The sequence below is a fragment of the Bolinopsis microptera genome, chromosome 9, assembly GCF_026151205.1.
Source record: "Bolinopsis microptera isolate Bmic1 chromosome 9, MBARI_Bmic_1.0, whole genome shotgun sequence".
NCBI lineage: Eukaryota > Metazoa > Ctenophora > Tentaculata > Lobata > Bolinopsidae > Bolinopsis > Bolinopsis microptera.
Genome location: NC_087080.1, coordinates 7,496,659 through 7,514,965, shown reverse-complemented (window position 1 = coordinate 7,514,965; position 18,307 = coordinate 7,496,659). Strand labels below are relative to the sequence as shown.

Genomic DNA, 18,307 nt, shown 5'->3' with positions numbered 1-18,307 from the left:
CAGGCTCAGCTCTTGAAAAATTTGACTTCGAACAGTTCTCTAGGAACCTTGACACTCTCTCCCAGTTCGACGTTCACCTTCAACACCTGCTTCTTAAAGAGAACTCCCTTAATGGCCTAAATAATGAAATAAAGCTCCATGACAAATCATTAGAATCAATAAATACCAACATTGCTGAACTACAGAGGGACCTTAAACTTTTAGCATCTAGACCTTCCCCTGAATCATCCCCATCTACAGACTCATCTGAGCAGTTTCTGAAGAGCATCTCAGAACAACTCACCGCACTTTCTGCAAATGAGCCCACTGTAGCTGCAGGCATTGCTGAACTAAAACAGTCTATAAGTTCTATACAGCCATTGCATAACCCTGGTCCTTGCATTCCTCCCAACCTACCTCCTGCACAGCATCCTCGTCCTCCAGCACCACCTGTCCTTTTGCAGCCACCTCATCATGAGCAGAAACCTGTGGAACTGTTCAAAAACGATTTTATAGATCAGAAGACTGCGGAAGAACTAGTTGACCTATTTGATTTGAGCAGCACAGACTTCAAAATTGAAAACGAACGCTCCTGCCTATCATATGGGGAACGGTACGATTATCCTGGATCTAAGTCGTCCAAGACACCAAAGGCAATACCACCACCCTTGAGAAAACTCATCGACAGAATCAACAGTGAGTTTTGTTCAGGTGACCAACCTCAGGTTAACAGCTGTTTGGTGAATCGGTTTGACGGCACAAGCAGCACCTTGCCTAGACACTCTGATAACGAGCCTTCTATCCACCCGGAATCAAGTATCTTTACAGTCTCTCTTGGTACTGCATGTCATGTTTCTTTCTCTGATGCTAGTACAGGTATTGATGAGCACAAGCAACTATGTGGCCCAGGATCATTATATGTAATGACTCGTCGTAGCCAAGCACTGTTCCACCATCGTATCGATGCAGGCGAGATAACTGGGCTGCGCTACAGCATAACATTGAGATCAGTCAGTTCCCTGAATAGAAACGCTACATGTATCATTGGGGACTCGAACACCGGCGGACTGAAATTCGGTTCTGATCCTGCCAAGTCATTCGGCAAATGGCTTCCTGGAAAACGATTCTTTGCCCCAACTGTCGATAGCATTGATCCTTATGTGTCCTGTGGCTATAGAAACTGTGTTATATTGTGTGGGGTTAATGACCTGAAACAAACAGATGTAAAAAGCCAAAACGATATTGATATAATCTACAACCATCTAGTTTCAAAAATTGCCCAGATTCAATCTATTAATCCGGGTGTGCATGTATATGTTTGTCCAACAATTCCTTCTAAACGTGCTGATTTAAATAGAAAGCTTATATACTTTAACAGTTTGATTCGATGTAGGCTGCTCCCGTCCAATTTTGGTGTCAGTTATGTGGATGGATTTGATGAGTTCTGTGATAGGGATGGTCTCCTTGACCGCTCTCTCTCTCGCGACCTCAACAAATACCAAAAACCGGACTTCCTTCACCTCAACTGGAGGGGACTAGCAAAGTTAGGTCAATTTATTCGTAACACTGTTCTTCTCAGGATTAACGGTGGTATCGACAAAAGGAAGAGGAGGTCCACAAGGGTAGACGATAGATCATACAGGGATGCGACTGCTGGAAGAGAAACTGGTCCTGTTGTTCCTGCTGCTGCTAGTCAGGGTCACGTGGATGGTTACCAACCATGACTCCCCTCATTAAGGAGGTATGTCCTGTCTGTTCTAAGAACATAGTCATCGGCCAAACAATAGTTGAATGTTTTCACTGTGACTGCATAATGCACCATAAATGCTATCGCAAATCAAATCCAAATAGCCAATCTAATGAGTTTTACTGTACTCGTTGTATCCATTTAGACAAGGTTAAATACAACCCATTTAAACTACTCACTGACAATGACGACGACGACAACAACCTAGACGAATACACAACCAAAATCTCAAATACTTTAAATGATTGTAACTCATACACTGCATCTGACCTTACAAATATTCTCTGCAACCAAGTAAAGAAACAATCATCTATTCTCTTTCAAAATATTGATGGAAATAAATCAAATTTTGACAACCTTGCCATTGAAACCTGTAGGTACAAAACAAAATTCTCCGTAATAGCCCTAGCTGAAACCAACACTGGAAAAGAATCAAGCAATCTATTTCAGCTCGACGGTTATAATAGTTACTATCAGGACACAGCACCTAACAAACAAAAGGGCACTGGAGTAGCCCTTTATGTTGACGATAAATTAAATGCTACTGTAATTGAGAATATATCACAAGTCACAGAACATCTAGAAATACTTGTCTTATCATTAAGTAACGAAGATCAACCTGTTAATGTAGGTGTTTTGTATCGTCCACCAAGTGGCTGTATTTCCCAAGCTCTAGTTGAACTTTCTAACCTTCTTGATCACATGCCGAAGTTTAGTTATCTAGCTGGAGACTTTAATATCGATCTTCATGATAAAGATAACAAAAATGTTCAAAAATATGAAGAAATATTATTCAGTAAAGGATTTTGTCCGTTAATATCTATTGTTACCCACGAAAAACCAGGCTGTAAAGCATCCTGCATAGATAACATTATTACTAACGATATTGAGAATGTGATTACTTCAGGCACCCTAAAAGAACGAATAACTCATCACTCACCTATTTTTAACACATTTAACTGGAATGTTGAAGTCAACTCTGAAAAAACTTCTTTTAAACAATATTACGACTTCTGTCAATCAAATGTTAACGGCTTCCTAGTGGATCTTGAAGATGAGCTTAAAACTAAAACAATCCATAACTTTACTGAATTCCATGACACTTACAAAAACTGCGTCGAAAAATCGTTTAAACTAGAGACCCCGAAAACCTCTAAGAGAACTGTTCAGGTTAACCCTTGGATAACTCCCGGTCTCATTTGCTCAATTAATAATCAGCATAAACTGTACGAAAATTGGGTCGAGATAAGAAATAGAAAATGTAAACTCGGGGAAACTGATAACAAGGGCGGCATTTGCCAGTGCCCTGAATGCTCACTAAAACGTAGTCGCTACCTTATCTACAAAGAATACAGAAAAGTCCTAAAGAAAACACGTCAAACTGTGAAAACAGAATACTTCTCTGGTAAATTTGCTGAAAATAGCGGTGATAGTAAAAAGACCTGGGAACTAATAAATCGTATAAGAGGTAAACGGCGGCGTGAAATAAAGCCGCTGTTCACCATAGACAACGTTAAGATAACAAATAGAAGGATCATAGCAAACGAATTCAATAAATATTTTGTATCATTAGCCTCTGACCTAAATACCGCTTACAATGATCTTGGACAAATTAACATAAACAGTATACCTAGTTTCTATGATTATCTACCGCTTTCAAACACTTCCAGCATTTACATGCATGACTGCACAACAGACGAGGTTAGCAAAATCATATCTGAACTTAAAAATGGCAAGGCAAGTGACATACCAATTCATGTAATTAAGCAGTCCTCTAAAATAGTTACTCCTTTACTCACTGTACTGTATAACGAATGTATGAAAGATGGCATATTTCCAGATGACCTTAAAGTTGGAAGGATTAGTCCCATTTACAAGAAAGATAACCAGGAACTCCTTGAAAACTATAGACCTGTATCAACGCTAGCTGTGTTTGGTAAAATATTTGAAAAGATTATATTCAATAGATTATACAGCTTCTTTCATTCACAGAACTCCTTATATGAAAACCAGTACGGATTCCGTAAAAATCACTCGACCAGTTATGCCCTAAATTACTCAGTGAACCACGTAGAATCTTGCCTCAAGAAAAAACAACACGTTCTTGGAATATTTATTGATCTTAGTAAAGCCTTTGATACAATATCACATGAAAAGTTACTGCATAAGTTAGAAAATTATGGAATCCGTGGAAATGCAAATAACCTTATAGCAAGTTACCTGTCGAACAGATACCAGTATGTCTCGGTATTAGGTGAAGAATCCGAGAAACTTCCAGTAGTCTATGGAGTGCCGCAGGGGAGCTGTCTTGGTCCCTTACTTTTTATTATTTATATTAATGACATCCGTAACTCATCAATTATAGGAAAGTTTATACTATTTGCCGACGACACTAACATATTTATAGAAGACACATATGTCAAAAGACTATACGAAAAAGGAAATGAAGTTCTATCATTTGTGTACAAGTATATGAAACTAAACTTATTACATATTAACATTAAGAAATGTTGTTTTATTCATTTTAAACCCTCACGGGCCAAAGAGGAAGTAGAAAATGACGAGAACATACTAACCTTAAATAATGTAGTTATTAAAAGAGTTCAAGAAGCTAAATTTCTAGGCGTTATTATTGACGACCAACTTAACTGGAAATCACATACGCAGTCACTTAACTCAAAACTTAAATGCGAAGTAGGAAAGCTGTGCAGAATACGACACATTGTCCCAAAGCAGTATTATAAGGATTTATATCATACTCTATTTGAATCACATTTAGGATTTGGAATATCTGTGTGGGGTGGTATTAGCAATAACCGACTTGAACCTATCTTTAAAACACAGAAAAAGTGTATAAGAATTCTGTTTGGGGATAGAGAAGCTTACCTAGAGAAGTTTAAAACGTGTGCCCGAACACGACCTGTTGATAAGCAAAGACTGGGGGTGGACTTTTACCAAAAAGAACACTCCAAGCCCTTGTTTAAAACCCACAGGTTGTTGACGGTCCACAATCTGTACAAGTACACTTGTCTCTTAGAACTATTCAAAATTAATAAGTTAGAGGAACCATTATCACTGTACTCATCATTTAACAGGTCACCACGACGAGAGGATTATTTCATTACATCACAACCATCCTCACAATTCATCTACCAATCATCCTACATGTGGAACAGCTGTCGACAAACATCAAGTAAGATAAGTTTTAATACTCCGACAAACGGGTTTAAGAATATATTGAAAATTGCCTTACGAGAATTGCAATTCAAGCATGATACACTTGATTGGTGTGAGCTTAATTTAGCCACAAATGAGCTCAAGTTCTGATTTATGTGAGTTACTAAAATGACCATATATCTTTTCTCATACATATAACCACTGCACTCCAACCAAAAACATTACTTACACCATACTCCACAAATGATATATATATATATACACAAACACACTAGTACCGAGCAATCGCACTGTAAAACATGCTCACGATACACTCAAAATTGGAAATATTCAACGGCTTGTATATGAAACTTACACTTACACTCAGTGTACACCCAGTGTTAACTAGTATTACACACTGGTAAACTCTACGTAACGCGCGAAAATAATAATTCTATGAAGTTTTCATTGTCACATCTCACGTCGACGGGATTAAACGCGCGCGCGCGTAACATCTTATCTTACTGCTATCTCAACGAATAAACACACAACGACTTTGACAATTGACCGACGACTTAACGATTGTGAGTTATGACGGACTTAACTGTATGGGTCAACTACTAAAACTGCATTGTATACTATCTTAATCATTATACTGGACATGAGATGACGAAGTATCTTGAGCAGCACTTTATACCTCCACTTAGAACTTGATTAGTCACGAACAATAGAATCATTATAAATCAATACAATAAAACATCTTGATCAATAAATGCCTAGCAGCACCAGACAGCAGCCGTGTACCTTTTTCGACTCCACGGAGTCCCTGATGGACTTTTGTTTACTTTTGTTAATAATTTGACCGCAACCTTTCTTTCTCGAAACACAAATCCTACTGTACTTCATTACAGTATTAAGATAATATAAAGCAAATCATGTGAATATATGACTACGAAATAGATCTATAGACTTGTCCATAATATTTAATACCGTATTGATGGTTTTGAATTTTGTATATTGAATTTTAATGTGAAGCGTTTACTCTTCCCCCTCGGCAATTAATTAGAAAGTTAGATTAATGACAATAATTGCCAAATGACGTAGTAGATATAGATGTTCAATGTTGTAGAGTGATTTCAAGAGTAGTGGTCCACAGGGGTCCGAAAAAGCCGTACAGGCACTTGGGTCCTTATCCTTGTCACTAGTCCCAATTGGATTCACTTTACACAAAACATGAACGTTTACAATTTAGACGTACATATTGGCACGATATTTATTAGAAAGCAAACAGTATAAAATAATACGTGCGTGCGCGGCTTGAGCCGCGCCGCATAACAATTTATGCGTTTAGGGGCTGGAGTACGCGTGTTTACAGATTAATGAATTGTTGCATTGTAAATATTTAAAGTTGACGATATATTATGATTTAATAGTAAATTTTTCAAAGCTGGCTTTGGACTTAGGTAAAATTATAATTTATTTATTTAAAAGAAAAAACCACGGATAGTTTTAAATTTACATAGTCGCATAACTATAATCAAGTTAATCCTGTTTTCAAGAATGCGCGGCTTTGGCGGCCAGTTATTGACTTGTACATAAAATTGAATTTCAAATAGAAATGTGAATGTATTAAAATTTAAAACTTTCAAAACGGAGGCTTATAAATATTATTATATTATGATTGTAAAATAAAGGATAAAATTTTAAATTTGTTTCACTAAAAAAAAATTTGTTTCACTACTTTCTTTAGCAATGTTAGATCCCCAACAATTTATATATAGATTGTCTGATACATATATATCTGATATATCTGATATATAGATTGTCTGATCAATTGATAGATATAAATTGATATATAGATGATATAAAGATTGTCTAGTGCTCTGGAGACAAAATTTTGTTTATAACTGACCAGTATAAACAGATTGAATTGTAGCATAGTTCAACTACGATACTATAAGTTATATATTGATGGAAGCTAGTAAGGTATCTTCAAAATGATACCGAGAATGAAATCGGTCGCTCACGGCTTACGAATTGTAATAAGTTTATCACATTATATGAAGCTGATAGAAGCTGATCGAAGCCGATAGAAGCTGCGGTGGAGTGACAGGCTGAGGCCTGAGTGCAGCCCAGTAAAGTTGGGCCAAGGTGTCAAAACTGAAGGCATCTGTCACTTACCAAACCATGTTGTGAATAGTAGTGGCTCTCATTAAAGCTACGAAAATAACACTAGTACATTGCATGTGCCATTCCTGGGATTGTGTTCCGTCTATGCTGCATGGAAATCTGTATCGAAAGGACCGTGGTCGTACCACAAAAAGGGGTACACACTACCAACTACACATTGATACAATTCGTTATATTTGGAAGATCGAAAAATATGCATCCATATTTTAGATTGATTTAACCATATTTTTATGTAATTAAATGTTTTCTTAATTCCTTCATGTTGTTGCTCTGCGAATTGAGAAAGCAACTATCTCGTCGTCGATACGAAGTAAAAATGATAATTTGTGCGGCGCGTTGAAGCAGCGAAGTCCTTTAATCGAATGATGATTGATTGACGATGTCAACCCATCGAGATCGTTGCTTTGCGAAGAAAAGCAACGATTGACGATGCGAAGCAAGAATGCTAGTTCGCGCGGCGCGTCGAAGCGGCGAAGTCCTCCAAGGATGATGATTAATCACTTGTTCTAACCAGAGCCCTCTCGCTTGCAATAGCGCGCGACCGTCGAAGGCGGCAAAAATATACTCTACTTGTGAAACAAGCGCGTCACGCATTGATTCACGACGTCAATCCTTCGCATCTCGCCGATCTGCATACGGTGGTGGCCACCGTATGCAGATCCACATACATGTGGTTGCTTGATTCACGATGTCAATCCTTCGCAGCTCGGTGAGGCACAGTGGTGCATCTCGCCGATCTACCGAAGGATTGATGCATAACAACAAGACACGCGCTAAAGACGCGCATTTTCTGAGTGATGTTAACGATAGCTTTAAATTCACTGATGTCATTATTATTCAGCGTGACCGGTAATAGTTTAAAAATCAGAAGGAGAAAACACATGTTTAAATTACTAAAAAAGGAGTATCACTTTACAGGATTGAATTTAAATATAGTCATAATAGATAAGAGAGGAATTTGTTTCCCTTTGAATCAATCAAACTAGATGAATTGTTGTAAATACTTAGATCAAACTATCAATCTACAGGCTATCGTCAAACATGTTGCAAGGCGTCATCTTCAGTGACATAATAGATAAGAGTTTATTAACTATCATGCCAACTTTAGAGACGGTAACCACATTAAACTAAAGTTTTCCCAATCAAAATAAAGGGTTTATACAAAATAAAAGGTTTATGCACTAGACTGCGAGACAATTAACCTTGTGCAATGCAGGTTAGTATAACTATAATATCGGACTGAGTTGAAATTTCTGAGAGCATGATACCCCAAAATAAATATATGCCTGTGTCTGGCAATAGCGTTCAGATGGCTTCCGAACTTGTGCGGATAAGATAATATAAAAAATACAAATAAACTATAATAACAATCTGAAAATTAATGTATCAGTACAGATCTTATACTCGAAATCAGGCACTTTCAAAACATTTCTCTTAAATTATCTTTCTTAACACCGTTCAATTGTAACTTTAAATTAAAATATTATGATGATCCGGACGATGATAAATATTAAATTACAACTGATTATATTTATGGATTTCGGCCTGTCGATGCTGGAAGCTGATCAGCTAATCGTTAATCGTTACCATGTGACAAGAATAGTATGATGAACCTCCCAATCAGTATCTATGTATCAAAAGAAAATATTGATCTAATTCAACTCGTCGGGAGCCCTTTTGAAACATCTCGAAGTTAGAGTGCAGAGTGCATGATTACTGATTATCAGCACGATTGGGTGAAACAAAGACGAAACCGTGTGTTGATTAGAATTAAAAGAGGAAGATATTTAGTGATAAATTGTGCACTCTTGCATTTAAGTTTTAATTGTTAGACTTGTTCGATGTAGGGCCTTTAATTTAACCTAATACTAATGCAGTTACTTAATACTTGGTAAGTCTAGGGAAAACAGGTGCTAGTTGTCGGAAATGAAATGGAGTCTGTTCCTGATCGAAGTTACATGATGCTGATAGATTTGATGCAGCTCAGCACTCAGCAGCCACTGTCTTCAAATAGAGTGTTCCAGTTCTGCAATCTGCAGTCTCAAATGTTTTCGCCCAGCTTTTCTTTTCATCGTGGTTATAGAAGACAGACCTGAAGAAATACTAGTATAATGATAATATAGGTAACATGTCCAGAATGAGTAAAATTGTATTATCGGCAAATTTACTTATGTGAAAACTCCCAACAGGGTGGCGCTGGCCCAGAAGTAACTGCACACAAGCAACCCTTTAATGATCACGCACGTAATTTGTGTGAAAATATGTAACTCATTTAACGAAGTCAGTGAAAAGAACCTACCTTTATTTACCAATGTCGATTTTTTGCTTGTGATGAAGTAGTCCTCGCAAATGTGAGATATGTATGTAGTTTGTTTTTAAAAGTAGGATTGTAGTCATAGTCGATGTATAGCGACGGTAGTTTACCAGCAGCTCCCTGTACAAATAGAAATGTGGTTTTTATATAATATTACTAGTTAAATTAATGAGTACAATGCAGGAATAAAAAAATGTGTCTTAAATGTTTTATATTAAATGTGTTATAATTATATTAACCACCTTATATTCGTATAATATGTACTCACAAACAATGATAGTCCCAACTGTTTTTAATTGCTTATAATTTAAACCTTCTTATTAAATAATTTAGATGACTGTGTCTGATCTAAAATTGCACGAGAAATAGAGAAAATTAGGTCTCAGACAGAACTCGACCGGGATATAACCGGCGCAGCCGGAATACCGGCTGGTATTTGGCGATTTTGTACCGGTACCGGCCGGGATTTTGGTTTTAGCCGGGATTTTTCCAAAATAAATTCAGTTTTTCTCAACGTTAATTTGAGTCCAAAATTAACAAATCTGTGAACATTTTCCTAAAACATTTTGACGAAGTCATTGAACAATGGAGACTGGAGTCAATCTATATTTAACATAATCATGGGTGTACGAATTATGGACTTCTTTCTGACTTATGACTTAATTATTGTGACTAAGTGTCACGGCTCACGGTCTTGTGTTACCGAGGGACAAGTAAAACAGAGTTCTCCGGGTAAAGAAAGCATTAATAAATGCTATTCAGTATTCATCCTATTCAATTATTCAGGTAAGGTGATGTAAACTGTAAAGTGATAAGCTCCAACGTCAAACACCATGTTCAATTAAATAAGTTTAAGTAACCAATACCAGATCACAGGATTGTTATAGTTACGGAGACTGTTGGAAACGATGCAAACCAGGATCGGACTCCTATCAGAAATAGTCGACCACCGGTCCAGCCTCCCTCAAACTCAAATGCCCTACCACTACCCCAGACCACATCCACCTCTTCAGCCAGGAACAGCGCTCCCACTATACCACTACCAGCAGTTCCTACCGCCTCAGAGGATACACTGCACGTGCCCGTTATTCCTCATGCCTCGTCTTAAATGTCCAGTCCATGAATCCTAGTGCATCAAGTGCGAGTATATGGGAAGTGCCAAAAATCTCAGCTCTTATTCAGGAGAAATCCAAAAACCACTCGTTACCGTTTATTGCACTTACGGAAACGTGACTCAAGTCCTACATGTCAGACAAATACAAAATGTGCATCACCTCTTTCTCCTGCTGAGCAGAACCTCCCCCTTAAAAGTAAACAAATCTGCATCGCCTCCCAACGACAATCCAGATATATTAAGCAGCAGAGACAATCATTTAAGGAGACTTCGATATCTATCAGGATCATGATTATACTGCCTGAGAACTCAGCACTTCAGGATGAAACATATAATATTTGGTTTTCTCGATTTCATTCATATTTAGACAGAAGTCCGTGTAGATAATTGGTTATAGAATAATTGGATATAATTTTATGCGAAGTTGTGTCTGCGAAAATATACGTGTGAACTGGTCATCCCGCAAATGCTGAAAAAGTAGATGTTACCTATCATAAAATAACCGCTCGCACCGTACAGTGTACACGACAGAGTTGTGACTGCGTTTACAAATTCTTTATCATATTGATGTGTTGCCATGGCAACCGAAACTCCATCGGAAGATCGGCCTGTAAGGCATAATCATGATAATACACAGTATCAAAACATTGCCATTGATATCATAGCAACATTCCAGAGATTAGATTATGTGTGTGTAAGAAAATGTATGTTTATAGTATTATACAGTCTGCTAGAACATTCCGTTTACACATGGTGGCCGATAACAACTTGTTTAATTTATCTCCGAATTACACACAAATTTCTGAAAGTTTCGTAGACTTAAATCAATTACAGAGGGTGTGGCTATTGGCCAGCCCCTCTATTTCACTATTATGGTTGAAACTATAAGAATACAGATTATATTGTTACAGTGATTTTACAAAAGTCGAAACAGTAAACACCAATTTGTAGGATACTTTAAATCACACCAAAATTGGTCCCAGAATGCAATGAAATCTGATGGCGTCTTTTCAGTGAAAAAGAGGCCACACTCTCTGTAATTGATTAAAGTTTACGAGACCTTTAGAAAATGAGTTATATAACTTGCAACTTAAACTAAGATAAATTGAGTATTTATACTCAATTTATCTTAGTTGCATGAGTAATATATATATACTACCCACTATACCACTACCAGCAGTTCCTACCGCCTCAGAGGATACACTGCACGTGCCCGTTATTCCTCATGCCTCGTCTTAAATGTCCAGTCCATGAATCCTAGTGCATCAAGTGCGAGTATATGGGAAGTGCCAAAAATCTCAGCTCTTATTCAGGAGAAATCCAAAAACCACTCGTTACCGTTTATTGCACTTACGGAAACGTGGCTCAAGTCCTACATGTCAGACAAATACAAAATGTGCATCACCATTCACCTCTTTCTCCTGCTGAGCAGAACCTCCCCCTTAAAAGTAAACAAATCTGCATCGCCTCCCAACGACAATCCAGATATATTAAGCAGCAGAGACAATCATTTAAGGAGACTTCGATATCTATCAGGATCATGATTTTACTGCCTGAGAACTCAGCACTTCAGGATGAAACATATAATATTTGGTTTTCTCGATTTCATTCATATTTAGACAGAAGTCCGTGTAGATAATTGGTTATAGAATAATTGGATATAATTTTATGCGAAGTTGTGTCTGCGAAAATATACGTGTGAACTGGTCATCCCGCAAATGCTGAAAAAGTAGATGTTACCTATCATAAAATAACCGCTCGCACCGTACAGTGTACACGACAGAGTTGTGACTGCGTTTACAAATTCTTTATCATATTGATGTGTTGCCATGGCAACCGAAACTCCATCGGAAGATCGGCCTGTAAGGCATAATCATGATAATACACAGTATCAAAACATTGCCATTGATATCATAGCAACATTCCAGAGATTAGATTATGTGTGTGTAAGAAAATGTATGTTATAGTATTATACAGTCTGCTAGAACATTCCGTTTACACATGGTGGCCGATAACAACTTGTTTAATTTATCTCCGAATTACACACAAATTTCTGAAAGTTTCGTAGACTTAAATCAATTACAGAGGGTGTGGCTATTGGCCAGCCCCTCTATTTCACTATTATGGTTGAAACTATAAGAATACAGATTATATTGTTACAGTGATTTTACAAAAGTCGAAACAGTAAACACCAATTTGTAGGATACTTTAAATCACACCAAAATTGGTCCCAGAATGCAATGAAATCTGATGGCGTCTTTTCAGTGAAAAAGAGGCCACACCCTCTGTAATTGATTAAAGTTTACGAGACCTTTAGAAAATGAGTTATATAACTTGGAACTTAAACTAAGATAAATTGAGTATTTATACTCAATTTATCTTAGTTGCATGAGTAATATATATATACTCTCATTTTTTTAGAGCAAACGTAATTTAAATGGCTAAACACAATTCAATAAAATTTGGCTCGATCCGATTATCCAAACTATCAAATAAATGCGAAAATGAACCTTCTTTTGAAAACAATGAACACAAATATGTTTCGATTTGACAAATTTCTCGAACCAGTGGTGGTAGTAAGTCATACCAGAACCAATTATTTCAATTGGGCACTCAGTGACTGAGCTATTAATGCCAACGTTTGCACACTGACTTTTGGCCCACCCTGTATATTTATAATATACGGCTGGAAAAAATGTAACTGGATATCTGCCACAATGCTGCTATTATTAAGGTTAAAGTAACATTTAGCACATAAAGAAGTCTGGTTTGCTAGGTTTTAATTGGTCGTATAATAACAAATAAAAATGAGTTAAGACTACAAAAACGGTCGATAGAACCTAATTATAATACCTGTATCGAGAACTCGACTTCAATGCACTGATAGCGTTGGTACTAACATTCTATCAAATTATGTCATATCTTGAGACTTGATAGCTGCCTGAAACAGTTTTGAGTCAACATTATCGTGATATTCTAGAAATTGAAACCAATTCTCAACTTTAAAAAAGCAGGTTTCAATAAATGCCATAGAATTAAATTCTACCTTTTTAAATTTTAAGAATTTGTTGATCTATTAAAATTCTGTCTCAATTAATATATAAGGGTACATGCAATGTATTTCGACACGCACTGTAGACTCACTTATTGGATTCGTGCTAGATGCTGTGTACGTCACCCTCTTAACCACCTCTATGGCGAAGATGAGGATGGTAAGTGCAAGTACAGTAATGTGAGGAGAGGATGGGTATCATTTAGCACATTTTTGCTGTAGGTGTAAAGTAGCTCTTAGTCAAGGAGTATATAAATGACGGCACGACAAGGTTCTGCAACAGATCTCTGAACATGTTATCTTGTGAGCGCCGAGTGAACACTTATAAGAACAAGGCCAGCGATGTAAGACAGTATCATTGACTTAGTCCATGCTGGGAGGAAAAAAGCAAGTACAGACGACCGAAAGGAGTCGTGGTTTGGGATCCTGAGTGGGTCTCGATATTGGATAGTGCTTTTATATATCGGACCTTATGATATTCTCAAGGTCACCAAGACGGCACAGTCTTATGGCGGGAGGTAACGGTACCATCTAAAGAGCAGATTGCTGAATCATACAAGTAAAAACTCTACCGGTACAGCAGTCTTACAGCAGACTGAGATTCAAGCGAAAGAATTGTGCTGTTATAATTATGCGGTTAAAGTTCTAGCACCGGGAGTAGTTGTTCACGGTTTGGAGAGAGCTGAGTAGGCTAGTACGGGATAGAAGGGAAGAAGCAGCTCACTGTTCCAGATGGATCTACTTCTTATCAAGGAAGAAGGAGTGGTAGGTATAGTAAGGAAGATTGGAGCCTAAGAGTTAACTTAACATCTAGAGGTACCACAAACTTTATCTCGTCGCCAATTGCGAGCTTTAACGGGTTTCCTCAAGTGACTCGATGGTTTAATTGTGACAAATCATGATACGAACTTTGATGAACCCATAATAGTATAGTGCAATAATACTATGATAGTATTCTCATAAGTTCTACCCTTGCAACCGAGTACAATGTACATACTAAGTGATATCAAGCTGCAATCTAAAATTTATTAATTGAATCTCAAAATAACTTCAAATTTTACCTAATAATTGCGACATCGTTGGAAGTGAGAAATAAAATACATTAAATTTTAATCCAATTCTGCGAGAGAAGATTTGCCCAGACAGCTGACAAGAATGTATTACCATACTTCCTGTAAATGTGGTAGTTATTAGGTCATATCAAACTTGAAAATTATGTCAAAGTTTTTCTCAGTCTCTGGTGTCAATCACCAGTAGAGTGCCCAGCCGCACCAAAACAACCTGCGATTTTTACGTGGGAAACATCGTATAATACACATGCTATACACTCTAGTTTTATAGCAGCTACTGATATCATGCGGCAGTATTAATAAGCATACAAATTCAGCGCAAAAAATTGTAAAGACGACACAAATTCATGCGGGATGTTAATAAATGTGTCCATGTAGAACTCAAACTCCGACAGAATAATATTTCAAATCGGATATATTATAATTAATCAAATGGTATCTGCTCATGTTCCGTCTATATAAACTACAAAACTTAATAAATTAGTGAAGTTCTGAAACAAAGATCACGACTAGGTTTTATCAAAATTGAAAAGAAAACCGATCGAAGTGCACTAGAGATATAGTTTAAGTTTAAAGGGTCATCATTACTAAAATCTCTTCCTAGCTCCTAGCAATCAAGTTGTTAATCCTAGTTCTACACCTAAACAAGTACAAAATTACAGCCTTACATTTTGAAATTTTTCGATATCCAGCTCAACATAAGACTTCGATACCAATAATGCATAATGGGTACATACCGATGATCGGTGTTCGTAAATATTTGATTATTTATAGTATTGAAGTTTAAAATCTTCCTAATTATGTAAGAATAACAAAAGGAATCACGTACTAGTGTGCTGTTACGAAAAACAACTATTTAATAAAAATAAATTAACAGTATTCGAGTACAAAATTAAAAGTACAAACTCCAACATAATCGACAGACAAACTCAATAAATGAAGATTTCGTCGTGAAACGAGCTATATATACAGCTATAACGTAGCGCTCGACTCCAGTCTGAACCAAAATTAAGTCGCGTTCGTAGGAAATTGACCACCAGCTGCTGGTGGTTCGAATGTTGGTTTGCACACTACTGTGGTTGCGAGAAGCATTATTTGATGCGCGCGCGACCCAGTAGTGCATCGCGCTACAAGTGGTTGCGAGAAGCATTATTGGATGCGCGCGCGCGACCCAGTAGTGCATCGCGCTACAACGTCACGCAGTACGCGTATACACATGGGCTATGTGAAATTAATCACTCTACATGCTCGACTGTCACGTGACTTTTTCAACCCGTTCTTTAGCCGGTCCAGAAAGAAAATTTGAAACCCTAACCCTCTAATCTGATCCCAACCTTGTAGCGAGATGCGTTACTGGGCCGCGCTGCGCACTTGTAGCGCGATGTACTACTTTACTGAGCTGGGCCGCGCATCTTCTCGCAACCACAAATGCACCGTATGCAGATCGACGAGATGCGAAGGGTTGACATCGTGAATCAAGGCGCGACCCAGTAGTGCATCGCGCTACAAGGTCACAGTTTCTCACGTCAGGGGAGCATTTTTATTTTAACCCTGTCATGTCACGTCATGCGCGCGCGGCCGGCGGGCCATGCAGCGCATGCAGCTCATGTCATGTCATGTCACACAGGTCCGTATTGCCTGATTTAAGTTATGCAAAAACCACATTGAACGGTAACGACGCTCACAACCTCGTTACACGATACCACAAGCTTATTCCGCTGTGGACTGAAATTTTGGCTTTAGGAATGTGAGTACATGAATTTCAATCATACACAATTTGTTCACATTACCATTCACATTATTAATATCAAAGTATCTTGATTCACGATGTCAATCCTTCGCAGCTCGGTGAGGCACAGTGGTGCATCTCGCCGATCTACCGAAGTGGTTGCGAGAAGCATTATTTGATGCGCGCGCGACCCAGTAGTGCATCGCGCTACAACAAAGTATCCAATACTCAGTTTCATTAAAATTACAACTTCAGCTTTGAGCATGAAGAACAGAAGCTTCTCAAGAAAGAGATAGCAGATGTCATGTCTCTGATGAACATCTACGGTCCACTAATGACTAACTTAGGAAACACGAATAGGTATTTACTATATCTACGATATCTAATCATCCTTATTCAAAGTTAAAGTATATCAAAGGTATAAGTTATCGAATATACCCACTTATCCAGTCTCACCATAATCATTCAGGTTGACCAAGGAGGCAATCGATAAACTGGACATGGGAATTGCCGGTTTTCTCATAGAATATCGAAGATACTTCAAGACAGTTCCACCTAAGCCCTAAGGTACACATTCTTGAAGACCACGTGATTCCCCAATTACGAAAGTTGGGTTGGTCGATGGGAGTTGGATCAGAGCAAGGTGGCGAGGCCTCACACAAACTGGTAAAAGCAGTGAGGCAGCGATTTTTCAATAAGTCCTCAGATAAAGACAGTATTTTAAGAGCTGTGACCAAGGTCACATCCGATAGCATCATAAGACTGAGGCCAAGTGCAAAAGCAAAAAAAGTTTTAAAAAACCACCACCAGTACTAACCCAAGCTCAAGTAAAGTTTAGTTATAAGCTATCGGACAGCTGTGTGGATTATACAACTGACAAGTACGCTGTGTGGTTCGTACAACTGACAAGTACGCCGAGTGGTTCGTACATCTAACAAGTACGCTGAGTGGTTCGTACAACTGACAAGTACGCTGTGTGATTCGTACAACTGACAACTTACTTATTTTTGATTCATTTTAATTTAATGCAATAATGAATACTGAATTTTAAACTTTACATAACTTTATAATTTTATTCACATTATTGATTATATCCCAGGTTAAACAAACACCCAACGTCCCAAGTGTTGGGCCATTTGTTAGATTTTGTAATTACTCCTTTAATAAACATGAAAAATATACTTTTTATCCACCACAATCAATTTTTCCTAAAACATTATCTAACAAATGAATAATTATAGTAATATCTTCATCTCTTTTAAATTTATTTCTCTCTCTAGCTCCTACAAGTTTAAAAAATATTGTTGGGTTTAATTTGCAGTGTATCACTCACCATACATCTTCCAGGACCTTGAAGACCACTGACGCAGATAGGCAAAGAATTAAAACTTCACTCATTGAATAGTTGTCTGCCGCGATAAACCTACAATATCACAAAAAAATAAAGTTCAGTTTGCAGTATAACAGAAACGCGCACGTACGCACATATCATGTATCAGTTAAGCTGTAATAATAATACAATTGATGACGTACCAATACGCTACATTATAATACCATATATTAATATACAACATCATGGAATTATAACATGCATTGAGGTCGTTTCGTAACCTGTACAATACTGCAAAACTGGTGGTGACAATTAAAACCAGTCTAGTTCAGCTTCTCCGCATGACACGGTTTATGTGATAACTTGATTAATCGACATAACAACATTATGTAACATATTTTTGTATAAATGTACATCATGTACGGCTTAATCATTCTATGCATAAAATGAATAAATTTGAGGTCTAATGGTTGCAGCTGAGCTAAATGGATTGCAGACCGATTATTAACTAAAATGATACACCGCTAGATCCCGCTAAATCCCGCTAGCTATCCGCTGTCTTCCGCTAGGTAAAAATGCTGCGCGGCAAAATTGCGCGCGTTAGATGTCCGCTAGGCATCCGCTAG

At 37.6% G+C, this 18,307-nt stretch overlaps 2 long non-coding RNA genes across 2 annotated transcripts; one reads left to right on the top strand and one right to left on the bottom strand.

Annotated features, from left to right (window-relative positions):
- Positions 1–7,956: 7,956 nt before the first annotated feature.
- LOC134820755 (uncharacterized) lies at positions 7,957–14,726 on the bottom strand. Its single transcript, XR_010160918.1, has 4 exons — positions 14,614–14,726; positions 13,354–13,441; positions 9,372–9,506; positions 7,957–9,164 (listed from the first exon to the last, which is right to left on the bottom strand). It is a non-coding gene; the product is annotated as an uncharacterized LOC134820755 (long non-coding RNA).
- A 1,579-nt stretch (positions 14,727–16,305) lies between these two features.
- Positions 16,306–17,085, top strand: LOC134820415 (uncharacterized). The gene is made up of 3 exons (XR_010160887.1): positions 16,306–16,369; positions 16,607–16,711; positions 16,821–17,085. It is a non-coding gene; the product is annotated as an uncharacterized LOC134820415 (long non-coding RNA).
- The last annotated feature ends 1,222 nt before the right edge of the window (positions 17,086–18,307 follow it).